This window comes from Balaenoptera borealis (genome assembly GCF_965194805.1).
Source record: "Balaenoptera borealis genome assembly, chromosome: 1".
In the NCBI taxonomy this organism is placed as follows: Eukaryota; Metazoa; Chordata; class Mammalia; order Artiodactyla; family Balaenopteridae; genus Balaenoptera; species Balaenoptera borealis.
The window spans coordinates 136142773-136169971 of NC_138860.1; the positions used below are offsets into that span (position 1 = coordinate 136142773).

The 27199-nt window shown below is 42.6% G+C and overlaps 2 long non-coding RNA genes across 5 annotated transcripts in view; both read right to left on the reverse strand.

The window, feature by feature from the left end:
• Positions 1 to 27199, reverse strand: part of LOC309613361 — a 182815-nt gene that overhangs the window by 136941 nt on the left and 18675 nt on the right. For 3 of the 4 annotated variants that reach the window (XR_014235678.1, XR_014235679.1, XR_014235680.1), the window contains exon 2: positions 4353 to 4537. This is a non-coding gene — a long non-coding RNA (uncharacterized lncRNA). Of the gene's footprint in view, positions 1 to 662; positions 773 to 4352; positions 4538 to 27199 lie in introns of all 4 variants that reach the window. The other variant, XR_014235681.1, reaches the window with a different exon arrangement.
• On the reverse strand, positions 9309 to 14806 carry LOC309613567. Its single transcript, XR_014235794.1, has 2 exons — positions 14426 to 14806; positions 9309 to 14256 (listed from the first exon to the last, which is right to left on the reverse strand). It is a non-coding gene; the product is annotated as an uncharacterized lncRNA (long non-coding RNA).

Below are 27199 nucleotides of genomic sequence, written 5' to 3' on the forward strand. Positions count from 1 at the left end.
ATTAAATTCTCATAACAATCCTGTGAGGCAGATGCTGCCTTTTGACCCATTTTACAGATGAGGATACTGAGACATAAAGCAGTTAAGTAACAGACTAAAGTTATAGCTTCCAGGTGGCAGAGCCAGGATTTGAACTCAGAGAACCTAAATAGTTTGTAAGAGTAAGATTCAACCAGGTTTGCTCTCCCTAAAATAAAAGAGAAGGGACCCCAAGTCCCAAAGCATCTTCCTTTCTTGATGAATGCCTGCTACTCTGCCTCAGAGCTATAGCTGAAGCTGAGATCCCAAGTGAATTGTGGATCCTGGCAAAGCTGGCTCTCATGCTCTTACCAGGAGCATGTTTGGATGAAACAAAGGGAAGCACTGGGCCTAGGGCAGACGGACACTTTCTGGAGAAAGCAGTCCAGGCAGGAAGCCTGGAGGGCCCCCAAGAGTAGCTTAGCTTCTTTTAGCCTGAGCCAACTTCAGCTTTAGAGCCGTCACACAATCCATTTCCTCTGCCCAGAATTCTCCCTGGGCTTCTTTATCCTTCAAGTCCTATCCTTTACATCCTCAGAGAGGCCTTTATCTGATAATTCCATTTGAAATAGATGTCCCGTCCCATCCCTTATTCTCGATTATTCTCTGTAATAGCCCACTCTTTAGTTCCTACCAGCACTTACCATAAATTTTAATGATTTTTAGAAACCTTTCATCTGTTTTATGATCTTCCTCACTGCTTCAGGAGAGCAGGAACCATGTCTGTCTCATTCACCACTGTAAACTTCGGGACCTGATTGTAAACAAGGTGTGGCACATAATTGATTCCATCAGGACTTGTCAAATGCTGGTGAATATGATGAAAAACATGAGTGGATATACTGGCCTTTCCCTCTCCTGCCCACATTGACACCCATTCCTCACCACTTCACCCTACATCTTTCCCTTTGAAGGGAATCGCTGAGCTTGGATAGGGGACAGACCTGCTTTCTGCACCTGTCACTGTTCTCAGCAGAGGATTTCTCCCACTCCCCAGCCCCAGTCTTTATCACAAAGCACCCACATCTTCTGGGAGGAAGGCTGAACCAAGCACGGAAGCGTGACCTGAACAGAGTGGTTCAAAAAACCTACTTAAATATTTTAAAAAGTAACCAGCTTTGGAGCTCCAAAGTCTTCAGTCCTAGAAAGAAAAATAGAATGGATTCAGTGATTTCTACTACAGGGGGCAAGGGTTTTCTTTAAGCTAGAACCAGCATCATTAGCCACTGGACACAATCCACTGAGTGATATCCAAAGTTTGAACCAATTAAGCCACAGCTTCAGATCATGGCTGGAGACAAATGATGGCAGAGAGAAGGCACCAAGGCCCCATCTCACACCCCAGCTGTAGACAATGGATAGTCCTATTGACTTTGGCAAGAAAAAACACTGAAATACATTTGGGGCAGGGCAGTAACTTTTCTGTTGAATGTGTTCTTTCCCTGCAGAGCCCTAAGAAAGTAAAACTGATAACTCGAATGACTTCAAAGTGGCAAATGGTACAATTCACTGAGAAAACCAGGGTTGCACAATCATTAAAACAGCAGAATCTCCCAGAAGGCAATTCCTAGAAATAAAATGCCAACCACAGTACAAGTTGTCAGAAAGTCTTTGGAGCAGGAATTTCCAGCTTGACAGAAACCATCCACATAGTATACTGAGACAAAAGAATAGCATTATCCCAATTCCGTACAATTGCATTGTTACTGAGACTTGGAATTTAACTATTCAACTAAATAATTGCTCTGAAGTTCATTTGACATTTTTAGCTCTGTGACCCTGGGCGTGTTACTTGACTTCTCTGGGTCTCTATATCCTATAAAACGGAAATAATTGTAGTACATATTTGCCTCATGCAGTATAAAGACTAAATAAATTATAATATACGTTAAGTGCTTAGTACAGTGTCTGACACATAGTAAATGCTATGAAAGTGTTGAAAACCAATTATTTTTTGCATATGTTTATATGGTTATTGCAAATATGCTCACAGTGAAGCTTCACACATCTCCATCACATTGAATCCTACTACCAGTTTGTTCTTCCACTTCCATCCTAGAGCAACCTGAGGGCAAGGACTCAGTCTCTTTCTCCATGTATCCTGGTGCCATCAATGATCTGGCAAATAATAAGCATTCAGTAAGTATTTCTGATGAATAAATAAAGGCATACTACTCTGAGGTTATAAAATGAATATCACACAGTCCTTGCCCTTGAGAGCTCATATCCACTGGGGGAGAAAGACACTAAACAAAACTCCATCATGTGATTGATTAGTATTCTTAAAGAGAATAGAATTCTAATCTCTTAAAGAGATTAGAATTCTTAAAGAAAACACTGCTGTTAGAATTTGCTTGGGTTGGGGTAATGAGGGAAGAAGGTGATGTATAAACCAACCTCAAAGGAGGAGAGGACTTTTGCCAAGTAAAGGTTGAGTGAAGGAGGTGGCATCTCAACTGAGTTTGAAGGATGAGTAGGAGTTGGCCAGATGAAGAAGGAAAAGAAGACTCTGTGGGCAGATGAAGTAGCATGCATGTGCTTCAGGCTCTTGTGTGGGGAGAGCGTGTGGATCTGTATATGTGTGAGAGAGACATTTCGCTATCGACTGTAAATTCTTGTAGAACAGGGGTCAGCAAGCTTTCTCTATAAGGGGTTAAATAGAAACTATTTTCAGCTTTGTGAACCATCCAGTCTGTCGCAACTACTCAGTTCTGTCACTGTAGCAAGAAATCAGCCGTAGATAATATGTAAACAAATGACGTGATTCAGCCCCGGGAGGGCTGGATTTGGCCCATGGGCCCTAGTTTGCCAACTCCGACTACAGAACAAGGAAACTGCCCTCTGGCTTCCCAAGGATACAGTGCATGAAGGTGCCCAACCCACAGGGCTTATGCTAGGGAGCCCTTCACATGATCGGACTTGCTCTTTGCATGGGTTATCAATTGCTGTGCTACAAATTATCTCAAAACTTAGTGGCTGAAATTATCAATATCTATGACAGTTTCTGTAGGTCAGGAAGAAATTTGGGTAGTTCTGGCTCAGAATCTCTTCTGAGGTTGCAGTCAAGATATCAACCAGGGCTGCAGTTACCTGAGAGCTCTACTGGGGCTGGAGAATCTACTTTCAATAAAAGTAGCTGACAAGTGTGTGCTAGCTTTGGCAGGTGGCCTCAGTTCTTCCCCACATGGGCCCTTCCACATGGCTGCTTGAGTGTCCTCCACAACATGGTGGCTGATTTCCCCCAGAGCACACAATCCAAGGGACCAAGGTGGAAGTCATGACCTAGCCTAGGAAGTCACACACTGTCACTTTTGCCATATGTTATTTGTCATAAAGACAAACATGGATTCAACATGGGAACATACACTATGCAAGACATGAACACTAGGAGGCAAGGAATACTGAAGGTAATGTTGAGGCTGGCTACCACACCCTTTCTCCATAACCCACAGTGACATATGTTTCACTCTTCTCTCCCCTCTTTCAGTCAAATGCTATCACAGAAACGTCAGAGAATTTGAATGTCCCAAACCCTTCATATTACCCATAAAAGACAATAAGAAGACCTCTTGGATAATGTGGAGATGTTAAAAAATTAAATAAATCCTGGACTTCACTGGTGGCGCAGTGGTTAAGAATCTGCCGCCAATGCAGGGGAGACGGGTTTGATCCCTGGTCCGAGAAGATTCCACATGCCGCGGAGCAACTAAGCCCGTGAGTGTGCCACAACTACTGAGCCTGCGCTCTAGAGCCCGCGAGCCACAACTACTGAGTCCGCGTGCTGCAGCTACTGAAGTCCACGTACCTAGAGCCCGTGCTCTGCAACAAGAGAAGCCACCACAATGAGAAGCCCGTGCACTGGAACGAAGAGTAGCCCCCGCTCACCGCAACTAGAGAAAGCCCGCACGCAGCAACAAAGACCCAACGCAGCAAAAAAAATAAAAATAAATAAGTAAAATAAATAAATAAATCCTTGCTACATTTACCTAGAGCATGAGAGAGACTAGGGTACAAACACAGGAAGCTCATCTCTGTAATTCTCCCTGAAGGAAATGGCTTATTGGATAAACCATTAGTTGCTCCTCATCAATAAATCTCCACGCCAGTTTCCTCACTCGCCTAAAGGTGAGCTGTACGACATAGCCAGATACTTTACTCTTCACCTTCCATAAATGAAGTAGAATCCAGAAACTGCTAAAAATTTTACCTAGAAACACAGCTTACTGTTCCCCAAACCCAGTGGGGCTACTTGGGGAAACAGGCTGAACAACTCCATTTCTATCAAACTATTCGGGACTTAGGGTTCTAACACTTTAGAATTGACAAGACCTTACCATTTTTTTCCAGCCTCCAACTTGGTCCAGCACGCCTTTCCCCTGCACTCCTGACCAACAGCCTTTCTGCTTCTGTTCACAGGTATCACAGGTCCTTTTTGGCTAGGCAGGGCCTGGGGAGAAGCTAGGTGGCCTCTCTGCAGAGTATCTCTTCAACTGGTGCACGGAGGCTCTGTGCTTTGTGACTGGGGGAAAAGAGAGTTTTATTTATTTTGCTTGTCCAGGTGACAGAGAACGTTGAGAGAGAAGTAAAGGTGACAGGGAGGGACAGGATATTGTATTAATTTGACCCAAATCTAACTGTTGGACTTCTCTGAAACTCTATAACCAAGAAGATGAGGGCCAGAAGCTGAGAGAGACATCTTGTTGTTGAGAGATAGAAGACTCTGGCCAAAAGTAGTGTTTCTTGGGGACTCATATGACAAACTGTGGCACAGAAGTGGGACCATTCTCCACAGCTCTCAGGACCCAGTGACACACAGGATGCTGAGCCCAAGGGACCAGGGTGCATTGTGAGGAAGCAGACACTGGTGCAGACATTGGTACACACAGGGGTGCTGAGCCCGAGGGGCCAGGGTGCATTGTGAGGAAGCAGACACTGGCACAGACATTGGTGTTCTAACAATTAGTATAGTTGGCAGAGGCAGGAGCAAGTCTGCCTAAATAGTGTCAAGAGCTAAGATGTCACCAAGAGGGAAGCCACAGTGTATGACAGGTGCTCGTACCATATGCACTAGGTTGTAGGTGGAGGTAGGTACTCCATGGGGACTCCTGGAAATGACCCAGGCACCTCTGGATGAGGGGGAGAAACTCCTATAATTCGACATGTAGGGGCCTATAGTCATATCTTGGGGTATTCATATAAATGTGCCTTCACTATAGTAGTTAAGATCATGGATTTTGGAGCCAGACTACCTGGGTTTGAGTCACAGTGTGGCCCTGGGCAAGTTACTGAACCTCTCTGAGCCTTTTTTTCCTCATCGGTAAATTGGAGATAATAATATACTACTTCGGAAGGTTGTTGTGACTATTCCAAGAATTACATATGTAAAGTACTTAGAACAGTGCCACCATAATAACCACCACATAATGGTTGAAAAAATTTTTTTGTTCTCACAAGTTGGTGATGCCAGGAACAAACTTGTTAAATAGACTTACTGGGATGAAACTTATCTCCTCCACTATAAAGACTGTTGCTTGTTGGAAAATTCTAGTTATTAAAATTCTTTCTGTTAAGGCAACTTTCCTCCTTTCAACTTCTCCACTTTGGTTTCAGTTTTTCTCTGAGCTATTCCAGAATAAACCTGTCTCGTGGTAACAGCTCACTGAGACACCTCTCAGGATCTCCCTGAGTTTTCTCTTCGACATGCTGAGCAGCCCCAGATCTTTCAACCATTTCCCAGAAACCTGGCCCCCAGGTCCCTCTCCATCCCAGAGGCATGCCTCTGAATGCACTGCAGATCACCAGCATTGGGGAGGGCTGTGGACTCCAAGCAGACAGCCTGGGGACTGTCTCTAGGAGACCCCCCCCTCACATGAACACATGTTCCTCATAGGAAAAAATGTCAGATGAACCCAACCGTTTCAAATTAATTTTGTTTGGGAGAGCAAAGGAAAGGGAATTTCCAAACAGGGCCAAGGTCTTCATCAAAGCTGTTCCTCTAAGATAGAGATGGACAACTGGCTGCCTGGAGAGGGGCCAGCTGGGAAGTGTAACCCCGTCCAGGGACGTGGGCCAGCGCTGGCTCCTCCTCTCGGGAGGTGAGAAGGAAAAGCTGGTTTCCTCAGTAGAGATAAGCACGGAGTGTGTGCTCCAGGAATAAATAAAACTTCTTGTGCCTGGCACGGCCCGTAACTCCTGCCCCCAGCTGAGACGTATGCCTCTCTCACCCCACTTTCACTGTCCGAAGCCCTGGAGAGCAGTTGTCTGCCCCCCACTCCAGGGCAGGAGGCTGCCAGCACATTTCCGGGTTGCACTGGCTCATGACTTTTCTAAATGATTTTCTTTTATGGGCCTGAGGGGTAGAAGAACAGAAGGTAGGAGGGAAAACATCATTTTGGTCTCAATCAGACTATTTTCTGAAGAATGACATTGAAACTGTCTTCAGTTGCTTTGTGGTTGGCAATATTTCATAAGGATTATGCCCAAGGACAGTTTTGGAAATAAGGCCTCCTCATTTCTTTTTTTAAAAAGTTCCCCCTATTATAAAAGTAAGGCCTGCTCATCAAAGGGGGAAAAAAGTTATCAACCACAGTTCAACAATCCAAAGGCAACCTTCATTAACACTTTAGTGCATCTCTTGCCATAATTTGTCAGAACGTATTATCTCTTTTCCAAATAATTATAATCATAGTTTACAAAACACGATCTCAAATCATTCACACATTTTATGAACATTTCTTCTATTATTATATACTTTACACAAATGTGTTTTTTAAGTTTTATTAAGATGTAATTCATATACCATATGAATTTAAATTTGCCCATTTAAAGTATATAGTTCAGTGGTATTTAGCATACACAGAATTGTGCAACCATCACCATAATCAATTTGTGAACATTTTTATTACCCCAAGAAGAAACCTTGTGCCATTAGCAGTCATCCCCCAACCCCAGCCCTACCCCAACCCCAGCCTTAGGCATCCACTCTTTCTGTCTCTATAGATTTGCCAATTCTAGACGTTTCATGTAAGTGGAATTATACAATATATGGTCTGTTGTGACTGTCTTCTCTCACTTAGCATAATTTTTTAAAGGCTCATCCATGTTATAGCATGTATCAATACTTCATTCCTTTTTATTGCCAAATAATATTCTATTATATGGATATGCTATATTTTATCAGTTTGTCACTTGATGGACATTTGTGTTGTCTCCACTTTTTAACTATTATGAGTAATGCTGCTGTGAACATTTGTGTACAAGTATATGTTTTTATTTCTCTTGGGTATATACCTAGGAGTGGAATTGCTGGGTCATATGGTAACTCTATGTTTAACCTTTTGTGGAACTGACAATAGTGTTTGCCAAATTGGCTGCATCATTTTACATTCCCAGAAGCAGTGTATGAGGGTTCTAATTTCTCCACATCCTTGTCAGCACTTGATACTATTTGTCTTTCTTAGTGTAACCATCCTAGTGGGTATAAAATGGTATCTCATTATGGTTTTGATTTGCATTTCCCCAATGGCGAGTGATGTTACAATGGAATACTACTCAGCCATAAAAAAACCCAAAATAATACCATTTGCAGCAACATGGATGCAACTAGAGATTATCATACTAAATGAAGTAAGTCAGAGAGAGAAAGACAAATACCATATGATATCACTTAAATGTGGAATCTAAAATATGGCACAAATGAACCTATCTATAAAACAGAAACAGACTCACAGACATAGAGAAAGACTGGTGGTTGCCAAGGGGGAGGCGGGTGGGAGAGGGAAGAACTGGGAGTTTGGGATTAGCAGATGTAAACTACTATATATAGGATGGATAAACAACAAGGTCCTACTGTATAGTACAGGGAACTATATTCAATATCCTGTGATAAACCATAATGGAAAAGAATATAAAAAAAGCATGTCTCTATGTGTATAACTGAGTCACTTTACTGTACAGCAGTAAAGCAGTGTAAATCAACACAGCACAGCACAGCAGTGTAAATCAACTATGCTTCAATTAAAAAAAAGAGAGAAATGCAAATCAAAACTACAATGAGGTACCACCTCACACTGGTCAGAACGGCCATCTTTAAAAAGTCTACAAATAACAAATGCTGGAGAGGGTGTGAGGAAAAGGGAACCCTCCTATACTGTTGGAGGGAATGTAAATTTGTGCAGCCACTATGGAAAACAGTATGGAAGTTCCTCAAAAAACTAAAAATAGCGTTGCCATATGATCCAGCAATCACACTCCTGGGCATATATCTGGACAAAACTATAATTCGAAAAGATATATGCACCTCTATGTTCATAGCAGCACTCTTTACAATAGCCAAGACATGGAAACAACCTAAATGTCCATCAACAGATGAATGGATAAAGAAGATGTGGTACATCTATACAATGGACTAGCACTCACCCATAAAAAAGGATGAAATAATGCCATTTGCAGCAACATGAATAGACCTAGAGATTATCCTACTAAGTGAAGTAAGTCAGAAAGAAAAAGACAAATACCATATGATATCACTTATATGTGGAATCTAAAATATGACACAAAAGAACTTATCTGTGAAACAGAAACAGACTCACAGACATAGAGAACAGACTTGTGGTTGCCAAGGGGGAGAAGGGTAGGAGAGGGAAGAACTGGGAGTTTGGGATAAGCAGATGCAAACTATTATATATAGAAAGGATAAACAAAAAGGTCCTACTGTATAGCACAGGGAACTATATTCAATATCCTATAATAAACCATAATTGAAAGGAATATGATAAAGAATATATATATATATGTATAACTGAATCACTTTCCTGTACAGCAGAAATTAACATAACATTGTAAATCAACTATACTTCAATAAAATAAATTTTAAAAAATAAAACAAAATAAAGATGTTTGACTACATTGCTTTCTCAAAAGTTTTTATTGGTTTACACTCCTTTCAGCAGCATATAGTTGGCCCTCTGTATCCACAGATTCAACCAACCTTGTATCAAAAATATTCAGGAAAAAACAAATTCCAGGAAGTTCCAAAATGCAAAACTTGATTTGCTGCACACTGGCAACTATTTACATAGCATTTACAGGCATACTTCCAAGATATTTTGAGTTTGGTTCCAGACCATGGCAATAAAGCAAATATCGCAATAAAGCAAGTCACATGAATTTTTTTGGTTTCCCAGTACATATAAAAGTGATGTTTACACTGTCCTGTAGTCTATTAAGTGTGCAATAGCAGTATATCTAAAAAAGTACATACCTTAATTTAAAAGGACTTTATTGTTAAAAAAAAATGTTATCATCTGAGCCTTCAGCAAGTTGTAATCTTTTTGCAATAGTAACATCAAAGATCACTGATCACAGATCACCATAACAAATATAATAATAATGAAAAAATGTGAAATCTTGCAAGAATTACCAAAATGTGATGCAGAGACAGGAAGTGAGCAAATGCTTTTAGAAAAATGGCACCAACAGGTTGCTCGACACAGGGTTGCTACAAACCTTCAATTTGTAAAAAACACAGTATCTGTGGAGCAGGATAAAACAAAACTCAGTAAAATGAGGGGTATGTCTGTACATTGTACTTATAACTATTTACAAAGCATTTACATTGTATTAGGTATTATAAGTAATCCAGAGATGATTTAAAGTATATGGGAGGATGTGCATGGGTTATGTGCAAATACTATGCCACTCTATATAAGGGACTTGAGATTTTCATATCTGCGGGGTTCCTGGGGCAAACCCCCCCCACAGATACTGAGGAAGGACTATATAAGGACTGTATAAGAAAGCCCTCATTTTGTCATAATTGCAAGGGAATTTGTATTTTTTAAAAATTTGTGCTAACTTGATTGGCACACATTTTTTTCACTAATTTGTTTTCTAGTTGCATTTCTTACTCTGAATTTTCTGATTCTGTCCTTTCCCACATTTAAGTGTTTTTCTTGCTGCCTTGTTTGAACTCCTTTTATAGCCCATCTAATTGTTTGGCTCCCTATCATTCATTACCCTGTAGCATACTGATCAAAAATTCTTGCTGGATCACTTGAATCTTCTGCCTCCATAGTGAGAACTTGCAAAGACTTAAGTTAGTTTTTTTTAATGTTTTAGCATCTTTTTACCAGCTGCTTCCACTCCTGGCAGTGCTCATCCTGCAAAACTTCTTATAGTTGCACCATAACATTTTTGTTTCTTTGCTTTCTCTTGAAAATGGTCCTTTGCTTTCTCCTGAAAACTTACCAGTCCTGTGTTCCACCCCCTCAAAGCTCTTCTGGTTGGCTCATTAATTAATTAAACTGTGCAAATAATATAGTTATGTAGGATAAAGCATTCTGCATGCATTACTTCACATTGGCTCACATAAACACTAAGAGATAGTTATCACTATCATTCTTGAGACCGGAAACCTGAAGCACAGAGAGATTTAGTAACTTTTTCAAAGCCACACAGCTAGTAAGTGGTTGAGCTGGATTTTGACCCCAAGCCCTCAGACTCCAGAGCCACTGGGGTGGTCAACTAGTTTATCTGATCCATGAAATTACATTAAGGGAAAGTGGATGAATAGGGCCTGGTGTTACCATCCCAGGTCAAAATGTACATTTTCATAGTGACCTCAACCCAAAGTTATGACTAGTTTTGGGCACCATGACAAGACAGGTACAAGGTAGAGGAGCTATTTTAGGGTCAGATGCCATTGTTTCCCTTTCTCAGAGCACACTGTTTTGTTCTATATGGTATCTGAGCTAAATATGTACAGTCCTGGCACAGAGTAAGTGCTCAAGAAACATTGGTTTTCTCTCCCTGCTTCCTTGGCCCCCAAGAGATACCCTATCATCATCAGTGCAGAACTTTGGTGACAGATGATCAACTTCACTCTTAGAGTAATAATAAAAGCTGCCCTCTGAATGCAGTCTATTGCCAGGCACTGGCCTAAGCAATTCATATACACACCACCTCATAAACTCATGTCAATCTCACCACATGCCTGAGAAGTCACTCCTTAAACACATGGTCAAATGACATGTTAAAACATCTGGAAAGATGATCCTTTTCCATATATATCAGGTCATGTTACTGCTCTTCTGCTCAAACCCCCAGTGGCTTCTCAACTCATTTAGAGTAAAACTTAAAGGTTTTACATGGAGTAATGTTCCTTCTTACTTTTCCTCAAACATTCATTCAAAGCATACCTTCCACATTAGGGTCATTGCATCTGCTGTTCCTCCCACCTGGAATCTGCTTCTCTACACTTAGTTCATGTTTCAGCTCAAACATCACCTTCTCAGAGGGGCCTTCTTTGACCACCCCTTCTAAATAGCTTCTCTCCACCCCTCATACCCCTTACTCTGCTTTGTTCATTGTACTTGCCACCTGGCATCCATATTTATCTATTATCTGTTTCACTCAACTAGATTCTAGGTACATAAGAAAAGGAACTCTGTCTTTGTTCACGCCTGTACTTATTCCCCAGAGCCTTGAGTCACACATTGCAGGTACTCAAAAAAGTACTTGTGGAAGGAAGGAAGGAAGAAAGGAAGGGAGGGAGGGAGGGAGGGAGGAAGGAAGGAAGGAAGGAAGGAAGGAAGGAAGGAAGGAAGGAAGGAAGGAAAGAACTGTTAATATCCCCATTTCATAGACGAGGACTCAGAGAGGTTAAGTAACTTGCTCAAGGTCACACAGCTAATTAAGTGGCAAGACAGAGATCTAAGACTTCAACTCTTAACCACTACATGGTTCTGTCACTAAACATCACCTCACACATACACGAGTATTGGAGAGCTTATTTGCAATATTGGGTGATTTTTTTAAAAAGAGGCCTAAGTAAATGTTATTTATAGATTACTTGCTTTAAAAAAAAAAAAAGGAAAAAGAAAACACAGAAAGAACCAAAAAGCAACATACACATTCTGGGTGAAAACACAAAGTTAGAAGTGCTTGAATATTTTAGTTGGCTATGGTTTAGTACTTTATTTTAACTCCTTCTCCTATGTACACTCAAAAGGCATGGAATAATTCTGTCTGTGACATAGGGCAGTCGCTGCAAATGCCTGGGCATTGGGCTTATCTAGAAGGCCACAGTCCAGGCATCTTCTCAGAATGCTGACCTATTCCTTTTATTTAGCCAAGGTAACACAATCCTTTAGACATCCAATTTGTAGGTCAGCTGTAATGGGGGTGGGAAGTTGGAAGCCGGGTATTATCCTTCTTCACTCTTTTCAGTTTTTAGTAAACAAAAAAGTGAAATACTATGTCTGAAATACATAAACCAGAGCGCACAAGTGCTAGAAAGCCCTTTAGGGAGCATCTGGTCTACCCTCTCGTTCTCCAGATGAGGAACATAAGTCCCTTGGAGGTGAATTTCTACATATATAATAATTCTGCTTGACATTTGCTTTCAAAGTTAGCATGGCATTATGCCAAATGAACCCAAAAGCTGAGAATATAGGGCCAAAAAAGTCCATGTGTTTCTTCAGGAACTCATTGAATCATGACATCAGTTTTCTTCTCAAGTCTCTAAAATCTGAGTCTCACTAAAAATGATCTCACACCTCAACAGGGAATAAATCTGCGGGACTGTTAATCTCAAACTGGCCAAATATTGGCACTCTTCGTGTATCCTGGACCACATCTGATTTAACCCACCAATCTTCATTGAGCTCCATCTCTGTTCAAGGGTGCTGACCATGTACTACAGATATGAAGGCTTGGTCTTCAGCCAGGCCAGAATTAAAGTCTAAGGATGGGGTCTATGTGACTGCAGTAAGATCCTCTGCACAGGGAACTTGTTAGCTTCGATGGCCAGAGACAAGTCTGAACAATTTATTTTCTTTTCTTCTTTTTTTCCCCTATTTTATTATTGTTTTATTTCCTACTGTTCCTTTTCTTCCTTCCTGATAGTAAAATAAATGCATGTTTGTGGACTTCCCTGGTGGCACAGTGGTTAAGAATCTGCCTGCCAATGCAGGGGACACAGGTTCGATCCCTGGTCTGGGAAGATTCCACATGCCGCGGAGCAACTAAGCCCGTGTGCCACAACTACTGAGCCTGTGCTCTAGAGCCCGCAAGCCACAACTACGGAGCCTGCGTGCTGCAACTACTGAAGCCCGCGCACCTAGAGCCCGTGCTCTGCAACAGGAGAAGCCACCGCAATGAGAAGCCTGCGCACTGCAATGAAGAGTAGCCCCCACTCGCCGCAACTAGAGAAAGCCCATGCACAGCAACGAAGACCTAACACATCCAAAAAAAATTTTTTTTAAAGTATGTTTTATGCAAAAAAAAATCTGGAAAGAACAATTAAGTATTGACATTATATTTATAATTCCAAACACTGGAAACACTTTCATGTGTGGCACTTAGAAGACCATTAATTGAGAAAACAAGGCTGTTTGTGAGAAACATGGAACCTCAGATTTGACATCATCAATCAGAACCTCCTCCACATCTCCCCAGGGCCCATACTGAGAAAGAATCTTGGTGTGGGTAGTTGAGTTCATGATGGGAAATTTTTTGTAACTGAGATCCTGAAAGTAAACTGCATCAGAAGGTTACCTTGAGATTGCAATGTTGGTGAAGGAGAAATGAAGGTTAAGGCTATGGTAGGAGCATCATGATCAAGCCCCTTGAGGTTTTGGAGCTTGACTCCTGGGTTAGAATCCTATCTCTATTACTTTAGGCAGGCAGGTTACTCAACCCCTCAGAGTCTCCTCTATAAAAATGGAGATCAAGATCCCTTCTCTGAAGGAAAATTGTGAGGGTCTCATGAGACGGGCCTATAGAGACCTTAGCGCAGAGTCAAGCCCATGGTGTGTCCTCACTCAGCATGAGCCGCTCTTGTATGTTGGCCTTCAGTGCAGTGCCATGGCAACCAGAACTAAAGGAAGAGTCAGAAGAAGTTGGCTCCCTGCTCTGAATCATCCACACTGTCACAGGGGCTCTGCCCGCAGCCTCGTGGTAGGTGGTTCATAGAACTCTGGCTAGGACCAGGCACAACCTGCCCATTGCTCCGGGCCTGGGGATCCAGGGCAGCAGCTGCCAGGGATGCAAAGTATCTCTTCAGGTTGCCAGAGTCACTCCCCCCTTCACTCCAGCATGTTGTCCAGCATGAAATCTGGTGAAAATGAGGAGTCTGGACCACCAAAGGAGCAGGAGGAATGGAGGCCCAGAGGAACAATCTGAAGCCTGAGAAGGGGGTCATGTGGAGTCAGGGAAGTGACTCCCAGGTCCATTGCCCTAGTGATGGGGGCAGGAAAGGAAAACGAAGTCAGTTTGCTGGTTCCTATGACAGGAAAGGGAACTCTCCAAGTGAGAGGCCTGGGGAAATCGACTTAGGAAATTAGACAGGGCTTAATTTGTTAAACCATTGGAAGGATACAGATACTGGGAAAGGGCTTCCAGGTACCTTGGGAGAGGGGACGGTGGGTGGCACATCCTCTGCAGGGAGAGATTCAGATAAATACACTTCTTCGGTTGTCTGTTTTTCAGGGGAAAGGAAAAACACACACACCCTCTCCTCCATAATAAGAGGTTTGGTCTGTGCTTCTCTCTGACTTCCTCACAAACAACCACAGGGAGCAGACAGACTCCTCAGATTACTCTTGACCTTGGGAGCTGAGCCTTAGAAATGCATTCTACTTCAAGATCTGAAAAAACAAAACAAAACAAAACCCAAAAACCTCTTGTGGAAAACGGCTTATTTCTGTTGGGGCCCTGTTTCCCTTCTCTAATTCACTGCCGCTCCACAGTTAAGATCACTTTAATAAACACACACACACACACACACACACACCAGGCCATTCCTCTTCTAATTAAAGCACTTCACAGCTTCCCACTATCCTAGATTAAAATCCAAATGGCAAGCTGTGGACAATAATGTCTCCCATGATCTGGTCCACCTCTCAGACCTCATCCGCACCACTCTCTGGGTGTTCATTATTTCCAGTTACCCTGGTCTTGGTCTTCTTCCAGGCTTATTCCCACTTAGGGCCTTTGCACCAGCTGGTCTCTGTATCTGAAGTGCTCTTCCCCCTGATTTTGTCATGGCTGACTCCTTCTTGCCTTTCACATCCCACTCAAATGTCACCTTCTCGAGAAGAACTTCCTGAACCACACAGTCCAAATCTGAATCCGTACACACTCCATCACTTGCCAGCACTTAATCACTTTCTGGCCTCTTTCTTGTGTACTTGCTCCTTGATTGTTGTTGTCACTCCTACAGGGACATAAACCCCATGATCACAAGGCTTTAGCTTTCCTATTCATCACTATCCACAGAGTCTAGAGTCTTGCCTGACGCAGAGCCAAGCTCAATACCTAATTATAAACCAGAAGAATAAAGCTCATACCTCCCTACACTTTCCCCCATTGCCATCTTTGATGACAACACCTGATTCCTTCTCATCTCCCACCTACACCACCCAGATACCACAGCCTTATTTTGGCCTTCATCATCATACTCTGGGGCTCCTGCTCAACCATCACCAGCTTGGAACCCCTCTGATCTCTTTAAAATTCTACATCTTCCAAGTGTCCTTTACCCCACCTCCACTAAAGCAGGAATTCCAGCTGTTCAACCCTTCCCAAATCCCCAAGCCCATCAGCTTCCTTTCAACTTGACTCCCTGCACAGACTTTTGGCATCGTGGCTAAAAACACAGGGTGGCGGCCACACCAGTGACTGGGGTTTGAGGTTTGTTGTGAGGATTAAATGAGCTCAGCACAAGGCCTGGCACATCCTAAGTGTTCAATCAACATTAGCCGGTCTTGTTACTACCAGTACCATAATTAAAGTTTCTTCTTTGCCTCTGCCTCCTACTGTTTCTTCTCCCCCACCCTTACTCCTACTTGGTTAGTTTTACTCTGTTTGGTTCATTTATGAGTTGAAGTTGGGACCTGGCCAGGTCTTCTTGCTGGTAGTGCATAGTTCTGACTGGATAGAACCAGCTCGGTGCAGGTTGGAGAAGAGCTAAGAGCTTTCCAGACTCCCTAGGAACCTTGTACACCAGCCTTTGGGCTTCAGGTTCTGGCTGTCTGGTGTCCATGGGTGGGCTTCTAAAGCTGTTGGAAGTGGGGAGCAGAGGCCCTCTGAGTAGGGTATGTTGGAGGGATGTTCATCCATGTTTTCACTTATTAGATGCTTAAGAAGCCAGCTTCTACCCTTTGGGGTTATCAACTCAGGGTTTATTACAACCCCTTCAGTTTTTTAGCCTTTCTTGTTCAAGGTCTCAGGCATCTGGAGAGGCAATCCTTGGAAACGATCACGAGTAATTCCTGGCCTGATTCCCTGTATGGGGTGGGGTGGAGTTAGTGCAAACAGGGGAAGCTGCCCATGTCTTCTGGCTATAGTTCTATGACCCAGGCAAACTGAAATTATGAAACCCTTTCTTTGCCTCTCCTCAGATATGTCTCAGGCCTCAACTGTGGGGAATTTTTCATTTGAGGAAATCCAATTTATTTCAGGATGGTTAAAAGTGGTCACTTACCAGATTCTCAAATATTTGCAAGAAGGAACTCAGAAATGGATATGACTAGAGACCCTGCTGCTATGAGGGATTGGCAAGTCTGGAGTAACCAGGGTGGCCTTATAAAATTAACTAAATTATTTCCACAAATGCCCTCAGCACATTGTATGTGCCAGATACTGTGCTAGATGCTGGAGATGCAGGGGTGAGCAAGGCAGGCCCAGTCCCTGCCCTCCTAGAGCTCAGAGTGTATGGACAAGGATTATACAGTGTGAGAGATGCTACTGCCAGAGGAGAGGTACAGGGTGACTTATCTGGGAGCACATGAGAAAGGATGCTTAACCCAGACTCGAAGCACCGGGCTCAGGGAGGGCTACTTGGAGGACAACATGATGCTCCAGGTGAGGCTTAAAGGATGAATGAGTCACCCAGATGGCAGGAGGGGAGGCGAGGTTAAAGGGGAAGTGTTTCAGGCAAAGCCCAGAGCATGTGCAAAGGAAGACAAGAGAGGGCATGGTGCACTGCAGGAACCGAGAAGTAGTCGGGTAGGGCTCCACTGCCAGAGGTTCTGATTTATTTGGTCTTGGATTAAGCCCAGCATTGGGTATTTTTAAAAGCTTCCCAGGTGACTTTCAGTGTAGCCAGGATTGAGAACTGCTGGACTGGAACATGGGATGAAAGGGAGGGAGTGGTGAGAGGTGAGGCTGGAGATGTGAGCTCGGCCAGATCACACAGAACCTGGAAGACCGTGTCAAGGGACTTGAGTTTTCTTCTCTGAGTGCTGGGAGGCTATTTAAACATTCAAGCAAGGGAACAAATGGCATGATCAGACTTGCAGACTTCAGAACATCCCTGTTGTGGAATAAAGATTAGAGGGGGCAGGAATAGAAGAAAACCAGTTGAGAGGCTCTTGCAAGAATTGAAGCAGGGCTTTCCTGGTGGCACAGTGGTTAAGAATCCGCCTACCAGTGCAGGGGACACGGGTTCGAGCCCTGGTCCGGGAAGATCCCACATGCCGCGGAGCAACTAAGCCCATGCGCCACCACTACCGAGCCTGCACTCTAGAGCCCGTGAGCCACAACTACTGAGCCCGTGTGCCACAACTACTGCGTGTCTAGAGCCCATGCTCCGCAACAAAGAGAAGCCACCACAATGAGAAGCCCACACACTGCAACAAAGAGTAGCCCCCGCTCGCCACAACTAGAGAAAGCCCGCACGCAGCAATGAAGACCCAACACAGCCAAAAATAAATAAATAAATAAATTTATTAAAAAAATAAAGAATTGAAGCAAAATATAATCATAAGCTGAGTTAGGTGAGTGGCAGCAGGGATGGATGGAGGCAGATGAATTTCAGAGATTTAAGGAGTAGAACTACTAGGGCTTGATCAAAGAGGGCTGTGGGAGGGAGAAGTCAAGGGCATCTCTTTGTTTGGACAGTCGGGTGGATGGAGTATCATCCCCTAGGATAGGGCTCGCCAGAGGGCAAGCACCAGGAGAGAAGAAGCTGATGTGTGGATGGGTGGGTGAGGACATCAGCCTGGGATCTGTTGAATTTGAGGTGCCAGTGGGACATGCAAGTGAGATAAGCAGTCAACAGATAGTAGTTTAGCCCTCAGGTAAAACACCTAGGTTGAAGATAGAAATGTAGAAGTCATCAGAAAAGCGTGGAAATGGATGAGATCCCCCCGTGGGGAGGGTGTGGAGTACAAAGAAGAAAATATGTTCACAGAATCCTGCAAGTTGTTTCCTTCCTCCAGGTAGACAGCCCTGAACCCATTAAGGTAATTAGGCTACGTGGTGAAGTGACTTGTCCTAGCTAGTGCTCCTTAAGTATGTGAGCTGGCTTACCCCAGCCAACATGAACCCTTGCCGCTGGCCTATATTCGGCCTGTCACTGTTAGTGCGATTGGATCAAGCTGACTGGCAACGAGGAGTGGCTGGCAGTTGTGTCTTGCACCTATGGAGCTTAGCTGCAGCAGGCAGTTCCAAATTCCATGGCTCTGCTTAGGGGTTTCTAAATGCAGTGGTAGTTATGTGTTAGACATCTAAGGCGTTTTAAAGAACATAAGCCTGAATCATCTGAGAATGGGAACATCTGACAACTAACTCAACAAGAAAGTCCTGGGAAGAACTTGCTGTGGAGAAGGGAAGGATGGGTAGGCAGCAAGCGATGCTTTTATTCTAGGCTCTGTGCCATTGTGATTCTATTTTACATTTAGTCCACTTGGATCTAAGTGATCCAGGTGCCCTCAGATACCAGAATCAGGGTTTTTTGGGTTTTTTTTAAACCCCTAACAACAAGCCTACAAATAAGGCAGGTGTTAGCCCCATTGTAAAGATGAGGGAACTGAGACTGAAGCTAATGCATTAGCTTGCCCAAAGTTGCAGAAAATATAAATTGGGCTGTGGTTAAGAATCCACCTGCCAATGCAGGGGACACAGGTTCAAGCCCCGGTCCGGGAAGATCCCACATGCTGCTGAGCAACTAAGCCTGTGCACCACAACTGCTGAGCCTGCGCTCTAGAGCCTGCGAGCCACAAATACTGAGCCTGCATGCTGCAACTACTGAAGCCTGTGCTCCTAGAGCCTGTGCTCCGCAACTGCAATGAGAAGCCCGCACACCGCAAGGAAGAGTAGCCCCCACTCGCCACAACTAGAGAAAGCCTGCGTGCAGCAAGGAAGACCCAACGCAGCCAAAAAAAACAAAAAAACAAAAAACACGATAAATTGGGCTGACAGTTTCTCACTCCAAATCCACTTCAACCTCTCAACTCTGGCTTTCACCTCTTTTAAAAGGGGCCTTTTAACCTGCTCCAAAGAAGAGATACAAGAGAGGATGGGAAGAAGATGTGGAAAGAAGCTTAACATTTACCTCCTGTGATTGCTGTGTTTGTGACTTTTTCCTTTGCTCTTCATCTCGTCCCAGCATAAATCACACATGCCTAATAGCAAAAAGTTTGAAGTCTGGAGTGGTGGGCAGAGGAATCGGGGAACCTGATTCGAGATGAATTATAGCCCCCTAGGACTGGAAGGAGCCAATGGGTCATCTACTTTAGCCCCTAAATTTACAGATGGGAGAAAGTGAGAGGAACTTAACTCATGCATGCTCACCTAGCCAACTGTGGCCAAAGGAGCCCAGAACCTTAGCCTGCTGATGTACACCCAAATAACAGCGTGAAAACAACCACAGACTCACAGCACTGAAACAAACACAACACCCCAAAATATATAGGGGAATAAAGAGCTGACCTAAAAGAAACAGTACATACTCTGCTATACATTCCCCTTTTCTTTTGGATACATTCTCAAAGGGCTCTGATTGAGAAAGTTAATTAAGCAAATTATTATGGTGCTCTCTCTTGTCTTTTACTGAAGTCATGGAGGGAGGTTGGTAGAAGTGCCTAGAAGGTAGAGTGGGTGGAATTGGGAAATTGCTGTGTAAGATTCAGGTTGGTGACAATGGGATTGTTGATTCCACCAGTTTACTATTCACTAGGCACTAGAATTAAATGTAATAGTAGCTTGCATTTGTACAGTATATTCTAATTTACAAAGGGCTTTTATGACATTATCTCATTTGATCCCACTGATAACCCTTTAAGGTAGACAAGACAGGTATAATTATCCCACTTTATGGATGAGAAAACTGAGACTTGGAGAAATGAAATAACTTGGCCAAGCAAATTCAGTTACTAAACTACAGTCTGGACTAGAAAGTAGGTGTTCTTACTTAGAGAGCTTCAATTCTGCAAAGGTCACACAGCTAAGTAGGACTTGAATCCCAGTGAGGCCGCCTACAGAGCTTATGATTTTTACCACCATGTTCTACTAGTCATTCAAAAGACATATGTTGAGTGACTCTTTTCTTAGTTCCCTACTCATTGTAAATATAACCCATGTGCTCCTGCTGAGACAGGGACTCATTAGTGAAGGCATGCTTGGAAAAGGCTTCCAAAACCCTCTCCACACTTCAGCAAACACAAGTCTGTGTCCTAATTCCAGAGTCCCCACTAGCCCTAATTTCAGGGAAGATGAGCTAAGAGGAGCCTGGAGGGCAGCCCAGTGATGGCTGCAACCTTCAGGCCCTGGGCCCGTGAGAAGCTGGCGTGCTACAGTTCCACCCTGGGCCCAGTCGGAAGTAAGGAAGCCAGATGAAGGCTCTTCTTCCCAGGAGTCTTCTCTGTTGCCCTCTCCTTTGCCCTGTTAGCACCTCTTCTGAAAAACTAGTAGCAGCTACTAGCTAGTCTTGAAACTTGCCCAATGTGAGGGGAACGTGTCACAAAGTACACAGGGCCTCCTTAAGACTGGACCCCTGGGACAGGCGGCTCAGCCAAGCAGCTCCATAAATAGCACCATCATATGTGAAAGGGGAGGTAGGTCAGGAAAACATGATGGCTCTCCTCGGTGACTGCAAACCAGTGAGTCTAAATGATGAGTCTCAGGAAAAAAACAATTCCTATTACACAGGTTTAACGCTGAGGAGTCCCTTTAAGGACTAATTCCTGTTATGAGTTGTTTAGGACTTTCTATTCCTCATTCCTTCACTCCCTTTTCTTCTGTCAGTCCCTGACTAACATGCCTTTTCCATCTTGTCTGTCAGATGATATTGTATAAGAATCCAGACAGAGTTTTTCTGACTATTTATAGAAGACAGTTGTGCTGCTTTAGCACAGGAACTAAAGTTTGGTTCCGGGTTATGTTACATGTAAACTTACAGAAATGTGTTTGTTCTCAAATGTTCTCTCCCACTCCTGTCCCATCACATCAGAGAGGCCTCTTTGAGAAACATATCCTTTTCCCTGTCCTTTTTGAATTAAAAAAATTTTTTTCTGATTGCAAAAGCAGTTCATGCCAGTTACAGGTTTCAAGGACTGTATAAATGTATAGCTAAAAATGTACAAGTGCCTCTTAGTCTCTAGTCCAGAGATAACCACAGTTAACAGTTGATGTCTCTTAGGATGAAGGCTTTTGCAATGATGCATAGGAAAGGTCAAGAATAACGGTAGTAGGTTTCTATAGGAGGGGACCATACAAAAAAGTTTCAAAGCAAAATCAAGGGGAGGTGGGAAAAGAGAAAAGTGAAGGAAAGTAGCCCCAGTCTTTCAGCCTGGGTGATTGGGAGGAAGGTGTTGCTAAGGGAAAGAACTAGGAAAGATGTTTAGTCTGTTAGGCCTGGGTGGTCATCCTGTGTCAATTATTATCATTGTTCTAGGAGCCACAGTCACAAATGCTTCAAAGCCTGCAGTTGGCCTCCCAGATGTGCTGTTTGGTATTCCAAACTGAGACCACTTCAGCATCTCAACAGGAATTAAAAGCTGAGAAGGAGGGAGAAAGTTCAAATGTAGAAAAGACGGACTCACCTATGTGAGGAACCTAAAGTTTTCAATCATCACCTCCAGGCAGCTGCTCAGAACATTTTAGAGCTGCCATCCACAATTTCTATAAACTTACCCATAACCTTCTCAAAGTCTAAACATTCTCTAATATTTCTTTTTTAATACATTTATTTAATTAATTTATTTATTTTTGGCTGTGTTGGGTCTTCATTGCTGTGCGCGGGCTTCCTCTAGTTGCAGCAAGCGGGGGCTACTCTTCGTTGCGGTGCACGGGCTTCTCATTGTAGTGGCTTCTCTTGTTGTAGAGCACGGGCTCTAGGCATGTGGGCTTCAGTAGTGTGGCTCGCGGGCTCTGGAGTGCAGGCTCAGTAGTTGTGGCGCACGGGCTTAGTTGCTCCGCGGCATGTGGGATCTTCCCAGACCAGGGCTCGAACCCGTGTCCCCTGCCTTGGCAGGCAGATTCTTAACCACTGCGCCACCAGGGAAGCCCTAAACACTCTCTAATTAATGCAAAATCACCTTCAACAAAATGTAATTTGAGCCAAACAAACATCTTAAGGCTAGGGTAAGAGGTAGATTATTTCTAAGTTAGAAACGTGAATTCTGTCCACCTACTTTGGGGGTACATCATCTAATAATTAACAGCAGACCAAGAGTCAAGCTTTTGACCCCATCACTCTTGACACTATTAATGTCACTGGTACTCACTGTTGTGTGTATAACCAGGCAAATTCCCATTTTAGGACCTTGACAAACAGGTCTCACTGGTCCTTCCCCTCTGAGTCCAGTATCCTCACAGAGAGCATGTGTTATTAAGTAGGCTGTACTAATGCCAGTTCCTATGCACCTTGAATGAGGCTGGTGAGGATAAAGTCAGCCCTTGGCCCTGCTGACTTCAGAGTGGGAGGGTAATTGCTGCTGACTTGCAGATCTAGGTCCTGGGAGGCTCCTACTCCCTGGATTGTTCTCAATGGGGGTGATGATTGCTGTATCTGTACTTCTCTTTCTTTTTAATTATCGCAAAAGAAAAATAGGAATGTAGAGATAATATCATTGTTGTCACTTGTTATTTAATTTTACTTTGCTATTTTAGGTCTTTATCATTGGCTTAACTAAACGAGAGCTTAAATTTTCTCAGCATTGCCCCAAGGGATAGAACAAGGATCAAAGAGAAGAAACGGAAAAGGAGGCAAGCTTTAGCATTTCTAAAGGCACCAATCAAAGAGTGAAGAAGCAACCTCCTGAAAACGAAGTTCCCTCTCTCTAACAGAAGTCAAGTATAGGCAGTAGGATCTTTTGTTAGGATGTTGTTCTCATCTGAATGGAAAGACCTGGGGTAAGGTCAGATGTGACTTGGGCCACAAAGCTAGTTGACCATCTAGAGAGTTTACCAGATGGCGGCATTAATTAGGGATAGTCGCCAGATTTCCAGGAAGGATTATACTCTTTAAAGGCTCATAAATTGAATTACAAGTACACCAAGATATGATTGAAAGCTAAGAGAGACATATGTACAAAAATTAGTGTGCCATATACTCATTCCCTATGAGAAATGTAACTACACAATGTATTGGATATGTCAACCAATTGACTGCATTATCAATTGTAAGGGTAAAAACACACATTTAGACACATCTACAGAATCCTGGAAATATACTGTCAAGACTGTGATAATTAGGGATTTTATCACACTCTTCGGTTCTCTAGGAATACAGAACCAGCCTCATAACATGTAAGACTTTTTTTTTTAAAATAATTATTCGTAACTGAGCACCTTAACACACCACCTTTTTTTTTTTTTTTAAACTTTGGGTTTATTTATTTATTTATTTATGGCTGTGTTGGGTCTTCGTTTCTGTGCAAGGGCTTTCTCTAGTTGGCGCAAGTGGGGGCCATTCTTCATCGCGGTGCGCGGGCCTCTCATTATCGCGGCCTCTCTTGTTGCGGAGCACAGGCTCCAGACGCGCAGGCTCAGTAATTGTGCCTCACGGGCCTAGTTGCTCCGCGGCATGTGGGATCTTCCCAGACCAGGGCTCGAACCTGTCCCCTGCATTGGCAGGCAGATTCTCAAGCACTGCACCACCAGGGAAGCCCAGGACTATTGAGCGATTTTAGCACATTCACCTTTTGGAACGTGTTTCCAACTTACGACCCCAGCTAGCTTTCAAGAATAGGCCTGGCTTTATGTGTTTAGTAGAAACATTTGTTTTGAAAGGGGAGGGTTCACAAACTCTCTCTTAGGTCATTTCCTCAGTTACGAAGCTTATGCCTTATATTTTGATTCTTACTAATGCTCTTCCCAGAGAGTTCTGAGTTGAGTCAATTGTGAGAAAAACTGGCAGCTCACCTCTCTACTGACTATAGGGTATTCAGTTATTGAATGGGAAGCTGTACTAGATGACCTTTATGGTCCTTCTCAATTCTATGGTTTTATGGTTTCATGAACCTATTCATAGGGGAATAGAGGAAGGGATAGGAAAAGTTATAGTTGAGGCAGGGGAATAAGGAGAAGGTTGAATCTGATTTAACTAACTAAAGAAACTATTTTTACTGAGGGCAGAGATATGGAATTATGTATGTTGAATTTTCTCTACTTTCATTGTTCATAGGCACTTGCCACATTTGGCAGCTAAAATCCAAGGAGGCTCTCCTGTGAGACAAACTAGGCAGCAGCTCCGAATCGTGTCTATGCAGCAGCCCCACTGCGTAAGGGCCCACATACCTTGCACTGAATTACCATAAACACTTTGATTCCACACAGAAATTGGTTTGGCTGCAATTCCATTCAGCTAAGTACCTTGCTCTGTCTAGTCATTCATTTATTCAATCAACTTTTACTGAGCACTAAGCCAGATGAGGGCAGAGAGAAATAAGTAAGATACTGTCCATTCACAACCTAACAAACAAGTAAGATATAGAAGGAATGGTTTTAAAACAGGAAGTTTTGTGTTTTGCTAAAGGAACATGCAAAGTACTGGGGTATTCATAGGATGGAAAGAGTACCTCCAAGAACTGCTTTAGTTGCATCTCACAACAAAAAGGTTGTATTTTTATTTATTTCTATGTACTTTTTATTCCTCTTGAGACTTCCTTTTTAACCCAGGGATTGTTTAAATGGATTTGTTTTGTTTATAAGTGCTTGGAGATTTTTCGGTAATCTTTCTTTTATTCTAATTTGATTTCATTGTGGTTAGAGAAAACACTCTGTATGATTTCAATTTTCTAAATTTTGTTGAGGTTTGTTTTATAGCAAACCTCATAGGATATGGTCTATCTTGGTGTATGACCCATGGGCACTTGAACAGCATGTGTATTCTATTGTTGTGAGGTAGAGTATTCTATAAATGTTGATTAGATCCTGTTGGTTGATGGTGTTGTTCTCTTATGTCCTTGCTAATTTTTTGTCTAGGTGTACTATCAATTGTTGAGAGAAGTATATTAAAGTCTCTAACTATAATTGTGAATTTGTCTATTTCTCCTTTCAATTTTATAGGTTTTGCTTCACACATTTTGTAGCTCGGTTGTTTGGTGCATACATATTTAGGATTGCTATGTCTTTCTGGTATAGTGTCCCTTTTATCATTATTTTATTGTGCCTGTCTTTGGTAATTTTCTTTTTATTGGAGTTTACTTTTTCTGACATTAATATGGACAATCATGCTTTCTTTTGATTAATGTTTACATGACATATCGTTTTCTATCTTTTCCTTTCAACCTACCTATTTCATTATAATTGAAGTGAGTTTCTCATAGACAACATATTTGGATCATATTTTTTAATTCACTTTGCCAGTCTGTCATTTGATTGGTGTATTTAGGCCATTTACATATAATTATTGATATGTGAGGGCTTAAGTTTGCCATTTTATTTTTATTTTCTATTTATTCTGTTCCATTTCTCTGTTTTCTTTTTTATGCCTTCCTGTGTATTACCTGAACATTTTTGAGAATTTCATTTCAATTTATCTGCAGTGTTTTGGAGTATATTTCTTTGCATAGCTTTTTTGATGATTGCTTAGGTATTATATACACATAAGTTATCTACTCGTAACATCACTTTACCAGTTTGAATAATAAGAATGATTGAATTATGAGTGAAATTTTTTCCAAAGTCTGCAGCATTTAACTACAAGACATCACCTCAGGCACCTGAGAAGGTCTTGATGTCACTGAAATCCAGATTTCAGAACTTCCTCAAGTCTCCAGAGGTGCCTGCCTGTGAAATCCAGCTGTCACCACCACAGGAAAAAAAGGTGCACTGAAATGTTTGGGAAGCTACCAATTGTCCACGTTTATGAGCAAAGGGATAGATACTTAAAATCCAGATAGAGCTTTCAAAATTCCAAATTTTAGCTGCATATACCAACTTGATAAACTTTTAAGAGGAAAGTTTAAAAACAGCAAAATTACATTATTCAAATTTTACCTGACGATTTCATTTTTTTGCTAGTATTTCATGTAAAGGGAAAAATGGGTCATATATGACTCACACTGGATCATCAGACTGCAGGTACTTTGAGTGAGGCAACATAAATTTGCAGTTTGGCCATATGGAAGATGTCTAGACTTGGATGTCAGATAGACGTGGGGTTGAATCCCATCTTTGCCATTTATAAGCTATGTGACATTAGATAAATTACTTAACTTTTTGGATACCTTGTTTATAATCTGTAAAGTGTGGTCAATCATTTTTCCTGGAAAAGTGAGGATTAAACAACACATGACATATGTAAAAGGCTTAGCCTAGAGGAGATGAGCGACAAAAATGAATTTCCTTGCTATGTTTCTGTTGACTTTCACAGAGAGAAACCAAATATCTGTATTTAAAAGCAAATGGGTATTTCCAAACTAGGCCTCTCTCATCAACCAAGGTTTTTATTTGTTGATACCATCTTGACATATAAGCATGAGGTAGTTATCAGAGAGCAGAGAAGTGTGCTAGATATTTAATATTTTGGTAGCATTAAAGAAGTCCCTTCTTGGGACTTCCCTGATGGCGCAGTGGTTGAGAATCTGCCTGCCAATGCAGGGGACACGGGTTCAAGCCCTAGTCTGGGAAGATCCCACATGCTGTGGAGCAACTAAGCCTGTGCACCACGACTACTGAGCCTGTGCTCTAGAGCCCGCGAGCCAGAACTACTGAGTCCACACGCCGCAACTACTAAAGCCCACGTGCAGCAACAAAGACCCAACACAGCCAAAAAAGAAAGAAAAAGAGAGAGAGAGAGAAAGGAAGGAAGGAAGAAAGGAAGAAAGAAAAAGAAAGAGGAAGAATAAAGAAGTCCCTTCTTAAAGGGTTTAAAAAACAAAACAAAACAAGATTTACTGATCACTGACTATGTGATGAGCAGGGGAGGGGCACTTTGACATCTGACATC